The sequence below is a fragment of the Hyla sarda genome, chromosome 12, assembly GCF_029499605.1.
Source record: "Hyla sarda isolate aHylSar1 chromosome 12, aHylSar1.hap1, whole genome shotgun sequence".
Taxonomy (NCBI): Eukaryota; Metazoa; Chordata; class Amphibia; order Anura; family Hylidae; genus Hyla; species Hyla sarda.
The window spans coordinates 12844386-12856377 of NC_079200.1; the positions used below are offsets into that span (position 1 = coordinate 12844386).

Here is an 11992-nt window from a genome sequence, read left to right on the forward strand (position 1 = left end):
CTGCGGCGATTCCGGGTCAATCGGGTCTCCAGTGACCCGATGACCCGGAATTACTGGCTGTTCGGGGCCGTCTCTGACGGCCCCGAACAGCCAGAGCCTGCAGGGGTGAGGTGGCACTGATGCCACCTCACGATCGCCCTGATTCGTCGGCCGGATTACCGGCCGACCAATCAGGGCGCCTGCTGCGGGCGTCACTCCCGCACCCGCTCCGCCCCTCTTCCGGAGGACGTGAGCGGGTGCGGGAAGACGACCCCGGGTGCTGGGGACCCCGATCCCCGGCGTCCATGTTGGGATCGGGGCCCCAGGAGCGACGGCGGCGGCGAGGGACAGTCCAGCGATGAAGCAACAGCAGGAGGTGAGTGACAGCCTCCTGCTGTTGCTTAGCAACAGCTCCCAGCATGCAAAAAGGGCATGCTGGGAGCTGTAGTTATGCAACAGCAGGAGGCAGACCACCACAACTCCCAGAATTCCCTTATGGGCATGCTGGGACTTATGGTTTTGCAACAGCTGGAGGCACATTATTTCTATGGAAAAGTGTACCTTCAACTGTTGTATAACTACAACTCCCAGCTTGCACAAACAGCTAAAGTGCATGCTGGGAGTTGTAGTGGTGCATCTGCTGGTTGCATAACTACAACTCCCAGCATGCCCGTTTGCTGTCGGTGACTGCTGAGAGTTGTAGTTTTGCAACAGCTGAAGGCACACTGGTTGTGAAACTTAGAGTTTTTTTTTTTACCTAACTCAGTGTTTCACGACCGGTGTGCCTCCAGCAGTTGCAAACTACAACTCCCAGCAGTCACCTTACACCATGCACCGTACATGCTGGGAGTTGTAGTTTTGCAACAGCTGGAGGCACACTGGTTTTGAAACACTGAGTAAGGTCACAAACTCCGTGATACATAACCAGTGTGCCTACAGCTGTTGCAAAACTAAAACTCTCAGCATGTACAGTCTGTCAGCGCATGCTGGGAGTTTTAGTTTTGCAACAGCTGGAGGTCCCCCCCCAATGTGAATGTACAGGGTACACTCACATGGGCGGAGGATTACAGTAGGTATCGGGCTGCAAGTTTGAGCTGCAGCAAATTTTCTGCAACAGCTCAAACTGCCAGCGAGAAACTACTGTGAACCCCCGCCCGTGCGACTGTACCCTAAAAACACTACACTACACTACCACAAAAAATAAAATAAAAAGTAAAAAACACTACATATACACATACCCCTATACAACCCCCCTCCCCTCCCCAATAAAAATGAAAAACATCTGGTACGCCATGGTTTCCAAAACGGAGCCTCCAGCTGTTGCAAAAACAACAACTCCCAGTATTGTCGGACAGCCGTTGACTGTCCAGGCATGCTGGGAGTTTTGCAACAGCTGGAGGCACCCTGTTTGGGAATCACTGGCGTAGAATACCCCTATGTCCACCCCTATGCAATCCCTAATTTAGGCCTCAAATGCGCATGGCGCTCTCACTTTGGAGCCCTGTCGTATTTCAAGGCAACAGTTAAGGGTCACATATGGGGTATCGCCGTACTCGGGAGAAATTGGGCTTCAAATTTTGGGGGGTATTTTCTGCTTTTACCCTTTTTAAAAATGTAAAGTTTTTTGGAAAAGAAGCATTTTAGGTAAAATTATTTTTATTTTTTTTACATATGCAATAGTCGTGAAACGCCTGTGGGGTATTAAGGTTCACTTAACCCCTTGTTACGTTCCCCGAGGGGTCTAGTTTCCAAAATGGTATGCCATGTGGGTATTTTTTGCGGTCCTGGCACCATAGGGGCTTCCTAAATGTGGCATGCCCCCAGAGCAAAATTTGCTTTCAAAAAGCCAAATGTGACTCCTTCTCTTCTGAGACCTGTAGTGCGCCAGCAGAGCACTTTTCACCCCCATATGGGGTGTTTTCTGAATCGGGAGAAATTGGGCTTCAAATTTTGGGGGGTATTTTCTGCTTTAACCCTTTGTATAAATGTAAATTTTTTGGGAAACCAAGCATTTTAGGTACATTTTTTTATTTTTTTTTACATATGCAATAGTCGTGAAACGCCTGTGGGGTATTAAGGTTCACTTAACCCCTTGTTACGTTCCCCGAGGGGTCTAGTTTCCAAAATGGTATGCCATGTGGGTATTTTTTGCGGTCCTGGCACCATAGGGGCTTCCTAAATGTGGCATGCCCCCAGCGCAAAATTTCCTTCAAAAAAGCCAAATGTGACTCTTTCTCTTCTGAGACCTGTAGTGCGCCAGCAGAGCACTTTTCACCCCCATATGGGGTGTTTTCTGAATCGGGAGAAATTGGGCTTCAAATTTTGGGGTGTATTTTCTGCTATTACCCTTTTTAAAAATGTAAAACTTTAGGGAAACCAAGCATTTTAGGTAAAAAAATTTTTTTTTTTTTTTACATATGCAAAAGTCGTGAATCACCTGTGGGGTATTAAGGTTCACATTACCCCTTGTTACGTTCCCTGAGGGGTCTAGTTTCCAAAATGGTATTCCATGTGGGGTTTTTTGCAGTTCTGGCACCATAGGGGCTTCCTAAAGGTGACATGCCCCCCAAAAACCATTTGACGCTCCTTCCCTTCTGAGCCCTCTACTGCGCCCGCCGAACAATTAACATAGAAATATGAAGTATGTCCTTACTCGAGAGAAATTGGGTTTCAAATACAAGTAAAAATTTTCTCCTTTTTACCCCTTGCAAAAATGCAAAAAATGGGTCTACAAGAACATGCGAGTGTAAAAAATGAAGATTGTGTATTTTCTCCTTCACTTTGCTGCTATTCCTGTGAAACACCTAAAGGGTTAACAAACTTACTGAATGTCATTTTGAATACTTTCGGGGGTGCAGTTTTTATAATGGGGTCATTTATGGGGTATTTCTAATATGAAGACCCTTCAAATCCACTTCAAACCTGAACTGGTCCCTGAAAAAAAGCGAGTTTCAAAATTTTGTGAAAAATTGGAAAATTGCTGCGGAACTTTGAAGCCCTCTGGTGTCTTCCAAAAGTAAAAACTCATCAATTTTATGATGCAAATATAAAGTAGACATATTGTATATGTGAATAAAAAAAAAAATTATTTTGAATATCCATTTTCCTTACAAGCAGAGAGCTTCAAAGTTAGAAAAATGCAAAATTTTCAAATTTTTCATCAAATTTTGGGATTTTTCACCAAGAAAGGATGCAAGTTACCACAAAATTTTACCACTAAGTTAAAGTAGAATATGTCACGAAAAAACAATCTCGGAATCAGAATGATAACTAAAAGCATTCCAGAGTTATTAATGTTTAAAGTGACAGTGGTCAGAATTGCAAAAAATGGCCGAGTCCTTAAGGTGAAAAAGGGCTCAGTCCTTAAGGGGTTAAAGGGCACGTTAAGCGCAAAGAAAAAAACCCCAGAAACAAAGCTCAACAGACCCTGAACGGGTCACAACGACCACAAAAGGGTCCCGACAGGTGGCAGGATATACAGTAATTTTTCTTCCGCTAAACTCCCGTCACCTTACAACGAAACTACCACTAACTGTGCTCCGCGGTAGTGTGAGAGAGCCCTTAGTGGCACAAAACAAAAGTGAAGGTTATTGGGAAAAACCCCTTTATGCTGACTTCAAAAGAGAGTTTATAATGCTGCGGTGGCATCTCTTGAAGGTTGGCAAAAAATAAATAAAATAAAAAGTCCAAGTCATAATTAGGGTACAGGCTGACACTACAAGAATTCTGCACTGAATCTCTAGAAGGAATTGCAGCAGCCTCCTATTAAAGGGGTACTCCGGCCCTAAGACATCTTATCCCCTAACCAAAGGACAGGGAATAAGATGTCTTATCGCGGGGGTCCCACCGGAGTATCGTGACATCACACCCTGCCCCCTCAATGCAAGTCTAAGGGAGGGGGCGTGACGGTCGTCACGCCCCCTCCCATAGACTTGCATTGAGGGGGCGGGGCGTTAGTGCTGGGCGATATGACCAAAAATTAGTATTACGGAACTTTTCTAAAGTATCACGGTATTTTATTTTTTTACATTGAGACATGCATTGAGGTGGCGTAGTGGAACTAAATGGGCTTTTGGAACTAAATGATCTGAACACTGGGGCAGTGGAGTACCCTTTTAAATAGATGTAACAAACAACCCTACAGCCTCCAGCTGTTGCAAAAAAAAAAACTAATGAGTCAAAAAAGTGGTAAAAAAAATAAGCATGTGAGCACAGCCTGAAGACTTCTAATTCTCATACAACACCTCAATTGTTATTAAAGGTCAAATCTTTCACCTCATTTTTTTTTCTAGAAATATTGCCAAGTAACGCATGCATAAGAAAACACATCAAAACTGCATATAATGTAAACTGAGCACCCCCTCCCAAATCTACTTAGGTGTCTAATCAGGTCACCTGGCTGAACTCAAGCACCCCAATTAGATTGACCAGGTGCAGTGATCAAACACCACTCCCTTTCCGGAATGTCAGAGGGGATTCTCAGAAAATGTAAGCAGCTTTAGGTAATCATTTCAGTTTGCAATCAGAATGGCTGTAAACTCATACGCCTGCCACATCAGCTTCAACAGGTAAGGACAAGGTATACACAAGAACCGCTCTACATTATTTACTAATAGCAGCTTATACTGCATTATATAAACACTGGCGAAGGACCATTAGCGAAAGAAGGGGCGAGTATGGTTTATTTTGTTTTCCAATCTCTTTTTCCATTAGGCCACAACACATTATCCGTACCAGACAAAAAGCCTTCATGTAGCCTAAGGGTGCATTCACATGCTATTTGTTTTTGCGGATTTTCCGCTGCGTATTTGAAAGGGGCGGGCTCTTCTCAGCTGTCCATAGCAGATTGGCCACGGCGGAATTTACGCTGTGGAAAATCCGCCGCAGTCGCTACTGACTTCAATGGGGCTTGCGTAAATTCCTCTGTGGAAAATCTGCTGCGGACAGCTTAGAAGAGCCCACCCCTTTCAAATACGCAGCGGAAAACCCGCAAAAAACAAAGAGTGTGTGAACGCACCCTAAAGGTCCAAAAACACTTCAGTGAGAAGTCGGCGTGTCCTGCTGATTTCGGCGTGTCCTGCAGGATCGGCTGACTATCCAATCTATATGGAGGTCTCCAGATTCTCCTTTGACATCATCATAGAACAGTGTTTCCCAACCAGGGTGCCTCCAGCTGTTGCAAAACTACAACTCCCAGCATGCCAAACCGACTGGCAGGTTGGATTTCACCTGCTTGATCCTTTTTTAGTTTTCTGGGAGATGAGCCACCCCCAGAGCTGTCTGGCAGCGGCTTAGGCTGGGTTCACATCACGTTTTTGCCATACTGCTTTCAATCCGATTTTCTAAAGAAAACCATATGGCAAAAAAACGGATGGAACAGTATGGGAAAAAGTAAACCGTATGCGTTTTTAAAAGTGCATACAGTTCCGTCAGTTTGTATAGAAAGAAACACCCATACGTTTTTGAAAATTTTGTCCATTTTTAATGGGAGGGGTCATGGATGGGGACTTTAGGATGCAAATGCGCATGTGCAAAGTAAAAACAGTTTCCCATTGACGTCCATGTTAAAAAAAAAAAAAAGTATGCGGTTGCAGTATGGTTTTTAAACCGGAGTCAAAACCGTGGTTGACCACGATTTTGTCTCCGGTTTAAAAACTGTACTGCAACCGCATACGTTTTTATTTATTTATTTTATTTTTTTTATTTTATTTTTTTTATTTTTTTTTTTAACATGGACAATGGGAAACGCACATGTATACAGTTCCATACGGGAAACCGTATATGGTTTTTACTTTGCACATGCGCATTTGCATTCTAAAGTCCCCACCCAAGACCCCTCCCATTAAAAAAGGACAACATTTTCAAAAACATATGGGTTTTTTCCTATAAAAACTGACGGAACTGTTTGCACTTAAAAAAACGTATACTGTTTAAAAAAGGCATACGGTTAACTTTTTCCCATACTGTTCCATCCGTTTTTTTTGCTATATATTTTTTTTTTTTTTTTTAGATGTGAACCAAGCTTAAAGGGGCACTCCGGTGAAAACCTTTTTTCTTTTAAATCAACTGGTGCCAGAAAGTTAAACATATTTGTAAATTACTTCTATTAAAAAATCTTAATCCTTCCTGTACTTATTAGCTGCTGAATGCTACAGAGGAAATTCTTTTCTTTTTGGAATTCTCTCTGATGACATCACGAGCACAGTGCTCTCTGCTGACGTCATTATAATAATAACTCTATTTATTGTTGTCCTTAGTGGGATTTGAACCCAAAGCCCCAGCACTGCAAGGCAGCAGTGCTAACCACTGAGCCACCATGCTGCACTTTGCATACATCTGCTATGCACGGTTGCTAAAATGGACAGAGATGTCAGCAGAGAGCACTGTGCTTGTGATGTCATCAGTGTTCCAAAAAGAAAGGAATTTCCTCTGTAGCATTCAGCAGCTAATAAGTACTGGAAGGATTAAGATTTTTTTTTTTTAATAGAAGTAATTTACAAATCTGTTTAACTTTCTGGCACCAGTTGATTTAAAAGAAAAAAGGTTTTCACCGGAGTACCCCTTTAACATTCAGGTATTTTGTGAACAGGAGAGAGAAGCTTTCGCCCAAGTCAGTGTTTCCCAACCAGGGTGCCTCCAGCTGTTGCAAAACTACAACTCCCAGCATGCCCGGACAGCCAAAGGCTGTCCGGGCATGCTGGGAGTTGTAGTTTTGAAACAGCTGGAGGCACCCTGGTTGGGAAACACTGACCCAAGTGGACATTTGGCAGCAGCTTTTGAGGGAACCAAAACAGAAATCAACACCGACATATATACATCTAATTTCTAGGAAAGGATTAGTCATCCAACACAGGGGCATTAGTCGTGGGATTGCCGAGTGTTGCGGAAAATAGTCACGTAACATTAAGGTGGGGGGGGGGGGGGGTATGATCAGACAGCTCTAGTGTAACGTCCTGTAGGGTCCAGTCATGTGATCCTGTAACTTCAGGGCATGTTTGGGGTTGTAGTTTTGAAACAGCTGCAGAGCTCCAGGTTAGGGGACCACAGCTTCAAGTTCCCTATTACACAATAAATCAAAATAAATCCTGTTTCCGGGTGATAGGGGATGATCCAGCGATCGTTCCCGAGACCCTGCCTGCGCAATAGTCCTGCCGTGTAATAGAGCGCCAATCTATTTAATCGACGCCTCGCACGGTGCAGCAGTCTGTAGGTAATGAGACCCTCTAGACCACAGCTGTTACAAAACTACAACTCCCATCATGCCCTGCGGCAGTGTTCCCCTAAACCTGTGGCTGTTGAAAAACTACAACAAGCAGGGAGTCGCGGTTTGAGGAACATTTTGCCTTTGGGCATCAAGGGTGGGGTGCCTCAACCTGCCACTCCCCGCCTATTGCAAAACTACAACTCCCATCATGCCTTTTCAAAGTTTCCCTAAACCTGTTGCAAAACTACAATTACCTGCATGCCCAAAATCAATATCCCTCAACTTGCAACTCCTATCATCATGCCCTAGGACAGTGTTCCCCAAACCAGTGGCCATTTCAAAACTACAACTCCCAGCATGCAAAAAAAAAAGACTGTACCCCTCGACTGACAACTCCCATCATCTCCAACCTGAGGCTGTTTAATGATTACAGCTCCTATCATGCCTGCAAAGCCGCCCCCCCCCCACTTTTTTTTTTTTTTTTAACTACAACACCTATCATGCCCTACAGCAGTGTTCCCGAAAACTGTAGCTGTTTCAGAACTACAACTACCAGCATGCCCAAAGTTAGTGTCCCTTAACTTGCAACTTCCATTATGCCCTAGGGCAGTGTTCCCCAACCTGAATCTGTTGAATGACTACAACTCCTATCATGCCCTGAGGCAATGTCCCTCACCCTGCAACTCCCCACCAATTGGAAAACTACAACTACCATCATGCCCTAGGGCTTTGTTCCCCTACCTACAGCTATAGCCAGCTTTTGCAAAAGTACGACTCCTATCATGCCCTGACACGAGAGCCATTAAGCCATGCTGGGATTTGTAGTTTTGCACAACGTGGAGATCATGGCTGGGTTCACCCCACGTTTTTTGCCATACTGTTTTATCAGTTTTTCTAAAAAAAAAACGTATGGCAAAAAGACGGATGGAACAGTAAGGGAAAAAGTAAACCGTAGGAGTTTTTAAAAGTGCTTACGGTTCCGTCTGTTTTTATAAAACAAAAAAAAAAAACTTTTTAAAAACATTTTGTCCATTTTTAATGGGAGGGGTGTTGGGTGGGGATTTTAGGATGCAAATGCGCAAAGTAAAAACCGTATAGGGTTTCCCGTATGGAACTGTATACATGTGCATTTCCCATTGACATATATATATATATATATATATATATATATATATACGTATGCGGTTGCAGGATGGTTTTTAAACCGGAATCAAAACAACGGTTGACCACGTTTTTGTCTCCGGTTTAAAAACCGTACTGCAAACGCATACTTTTTTTTTATATTTTTTTTTTATTAACATGGACGTCAGTGGGAAACGCACATGTATACAGTTCCATACGGGAAACCGTACACGAAACCGTATACGGTTTTTACTTTGCACATGCGCTTTTTTTTTATAAAAATGGACGGAACTGTATACAGTTTAAAAACACATACGGTTTACTTTTTCCCCATACTGTTCCATCCATTTTTTTGCCATACGGTTTTCTTTAGAAAAACTGATTGAAAACAGTATGATAAAAACATGGTGAACCCAGCCTCACCTGGCCTTATGGCAGTGTTTTCCAAATCGTGTGCCTCCAGCTGTTGCAAAACTACAACTCCCAGCTGTCCTGGCATGCTGGGAGTTGTAGTTTTAGCAACAGCTGGAGGCACACTGTTTGGAAAACACTGCCCCAAGTGATCTGATATAATTAGCATTGTCATCCTTGTGAACAGCAGCAGAGACCGGAGGGAATCTGACACACACGTGACCTGCAGCCCGTGACAGCTCCCACAATCCCCCTATTTATCAGGGCTGTCAGGAGTCTAAACAGGTCTCCGTCCCCGGCAACCAGAGGGTTAATGGGCCTGGCATCCACCACAGGCTTCTATGGCACAGCGCCCCAGCCTCACCCCCCCACTGCAGCGGCTCCACAGCGCCCCCCACCACAACAATGCCAACCCCGAGAGGAGACAAGTCACATTACCCTGATGCGACAATCGGTCTGCGTCACAACTTTAGTCGTAGCCCTGCCCACCCCCACCACCTCGCCCGATAAAATCGCGATTATAACCAGGACGAGGCCATCGTTAACCCGTCCGACTCGACAACAATAAGATAATAAAAAAAAAAAAACGTGTCTGGAGCGGCACGAGCGATAGTTTTAAAGGGACCTGAAAGAAGCGATTAGTCCCGCCCACTCGGCGGATAGGGCGGGGGCGCTGTCAGTCATCCCTAGCCGCGCTCTGATTGGCTGCCTCGTGTCTCCATCACCAGCAGGCAGAATGAGGGAGCCCGGTGGTTGTATGGCGCGCCCCCCCTCCGCACCCCAATAAACTCCCCCCCCCGTCTGTACCGGAACATAAACCGGACGGGGCGGGAACGGCAAACACGCACAGCGACACCCGCCGCCGCCCAGGCCCCCCTTATGGACACGCGTGTCAGCGTCACATGGGGAGCGGGGGGTGAACACGTTACCTTTGTGGCCGGTGACATCCTCCTCCGGTTCCCCCGGGCAACGGTCACCTCAGGCCGGCAACGTTCTCCAGCGCCAATTACTCAGGAATAAGAAATGATGGTTCTCCCTCCGGTCACCGCATTCAGCGCCTCCTTCGCTTTAACACTGCGCGGCATAGCCGGTGCGCGCTCCCGGGGGGTGTGCTGGGGGGCCGCGCGGGCACGAGCGCAGCACAAGCGCTGAGGCGCCTGGCCGTGTGGGTAGGGGCGTGGCCTCGGCTGACGGCTTTGACTGATAGGACGCGAACTGGGCGTGGCTTATGCTTCTTCCTCCTCCCTCCACTCCAACATATGCAGACGTACAGAAGGCGGGCTGGGGAAGTAGCGGTCATGTGACCTGCAGTTTGGCGCGCATTTTCCCCTTCCACAGAGCGTGGCGCAGTTGTGAGGAGGCCGGGCGCGTGCTGAGTCACGGTGGGGAAGGCGAGCGCAAATTCACACCTCACGGCTGCTCAGCGGTTTTTAGCTGCGGTCGGTGGATTTTATGTATAAGTATATTCATATTATATGAATATTTAGATGTAAGTTAAATATTTATTGTAAAATATGAATATATATATGTTCAAAATCGTTTAGCCCGAAAAAAGTGTTTTTTACACACACTTATTTAACACTTTAAGGACTCAGGGTTTTTCTGTTTTTGCACTTTTTCGTTTTTTTCCTCCTTAATTAAAAAAAAATAATTCTTTGAATTTTGCATCTAAAATTCCATGAGCGCTTATTTTGTGTGCTACCAATTCTACTTTCTAATGACATCAGTCATTTTTTACCCAAAAATCTACGCTGAAACAAAAAAAAAAAACATTCTGTGACAAAATTGAAGAAAAAAACGCAATTTTGTAACCTTTCGTGGTTTCCATTTCTACGCAGTAAATTTTTTGATAAAAATGACTCTTTATTCTGTAGGTTCATACGATTAAAATTATCCCCTACTTATATAGGTGATTTTGTTGGACTTCTGGAAAAAATCATAACTACACGCGGGAAAATGTATGCGTTTAAAATTGTCATCTGACCCCTATAACTTTTTTTATTTTTCTGCATATGGGGCGGTGTGAGGGCTTTTTATTTTTTTTGCGCAGTGATCTGAAGTTTTTAGCGGTACCATTTTTGTATTGATCAGACTTTTTGAGCAAAAATACGCGATTCTGGACTTCGGAAATTTTTTGTGCATACGATATTGACTGTGGGGTTTAATTAATGATATATTTTTATAATTTGGGCATTTTTGCACGCGGTGAGACCACATATGTTTAAATTTTATTTAGGCTGCATTCACACCTCGTTTTCAGCCTACGGTTGAAATCCATTTACTTTATTGAGCTGACCGGAGTCAAATGGTGACTCCAGTTGGCTCATTTTTGACCCGTATCTGGTTTTGTGACCAAATCTAAAACCATAGGATACACTTTTTTTTTAATGGGAAAAGGGGGGTGATTCAAACTTTTATTAGGGAAGGGGTTAAATGATGTTTATTAACTTTTTTTTTTTATTCACTTTTTTTTCCCCCCAATTTTATAGCTCCCAGAGGAGACTATAACACTGCACACACTGATCTCTTACATTAAAGGGGTATTCCAGGATTTTTTTTTAATTTGGCCGAGAGCTGACTCACTAGTCAGCTGATGACAGGGAGCCTGTCTGCTTCAATGGGTGGAGCGATCAATATGCAACTAATGCAACAGCTGTAGGCACCCTGATTGAAAACCACAGGTCTTTTGAATGGATGCAGCTCATTTATGTTTAAATGGGTGGGGTGGCTGATGTGTGGGAGGGAGGAAAATAGAATTTCACCGCAGCGGTCCCAAACAGCCCACTGAGCTAGCAGGGAGTAGTTTACTTTCACTTTAGATGTGGCGATCAACTTTGAACGCCGTGTCTAAAAGGTTAATAGTGCGGGGCACCGCGATCAGTGCCGCGCTATTAGCCACGGGTTCCAGCCGTTGTTAGAGGTCCCGCATTCTAGAAAGGGAGCGGACTCGGGGAGTAAATAGGTTAAATGGATTTCCCTACAAATTTTCATTTTTTTTTTTTTTTTTTTTTTGGTCCAGGGAGGGGTGGGCATTCATTAACCCCTTAAGGACGCAGCCCTTTTTCACCTTAAGGACTGAGCCCTTTTTCGCAATTCTGACCACCGTCACTTTACGAATTAATAACGCGAAAACGCTTTTACCGAATATTCTGATTCTGAGATTTGTTTTTTCGTGACATATTCTACTTTATTTTGGTGGTAAATTTTCGGCGTTAATTGCATCCTTTTTTGGTGAAAAATCCCAAAATTTCATGAAAATTTTTTGAAGCTCTCTAA

The 11992-nt window shown here is 44.3% G+C and overlaps 1 protein-coding gene across 1 annotated transcript in view; it reads right to left on the reverse strand.

Annotated features, from left to right (window-relative positions):
* Window positions 1-9971, reverse strand: part of PHF20 (PHD finger protein 20) — a 94152-nt gene extending 84181 nt beyond the window's left edge. Inside the window, 1 exon segment of the mRNA XM_056547998.1 lies at window positions 9646-9971. The gene's annotated coding sequence lies outside the window, so the exon portion shown is untranslated.
* Between the last annotated feature and the right edge of the window lie 2021 nt (window positions 9972-11992).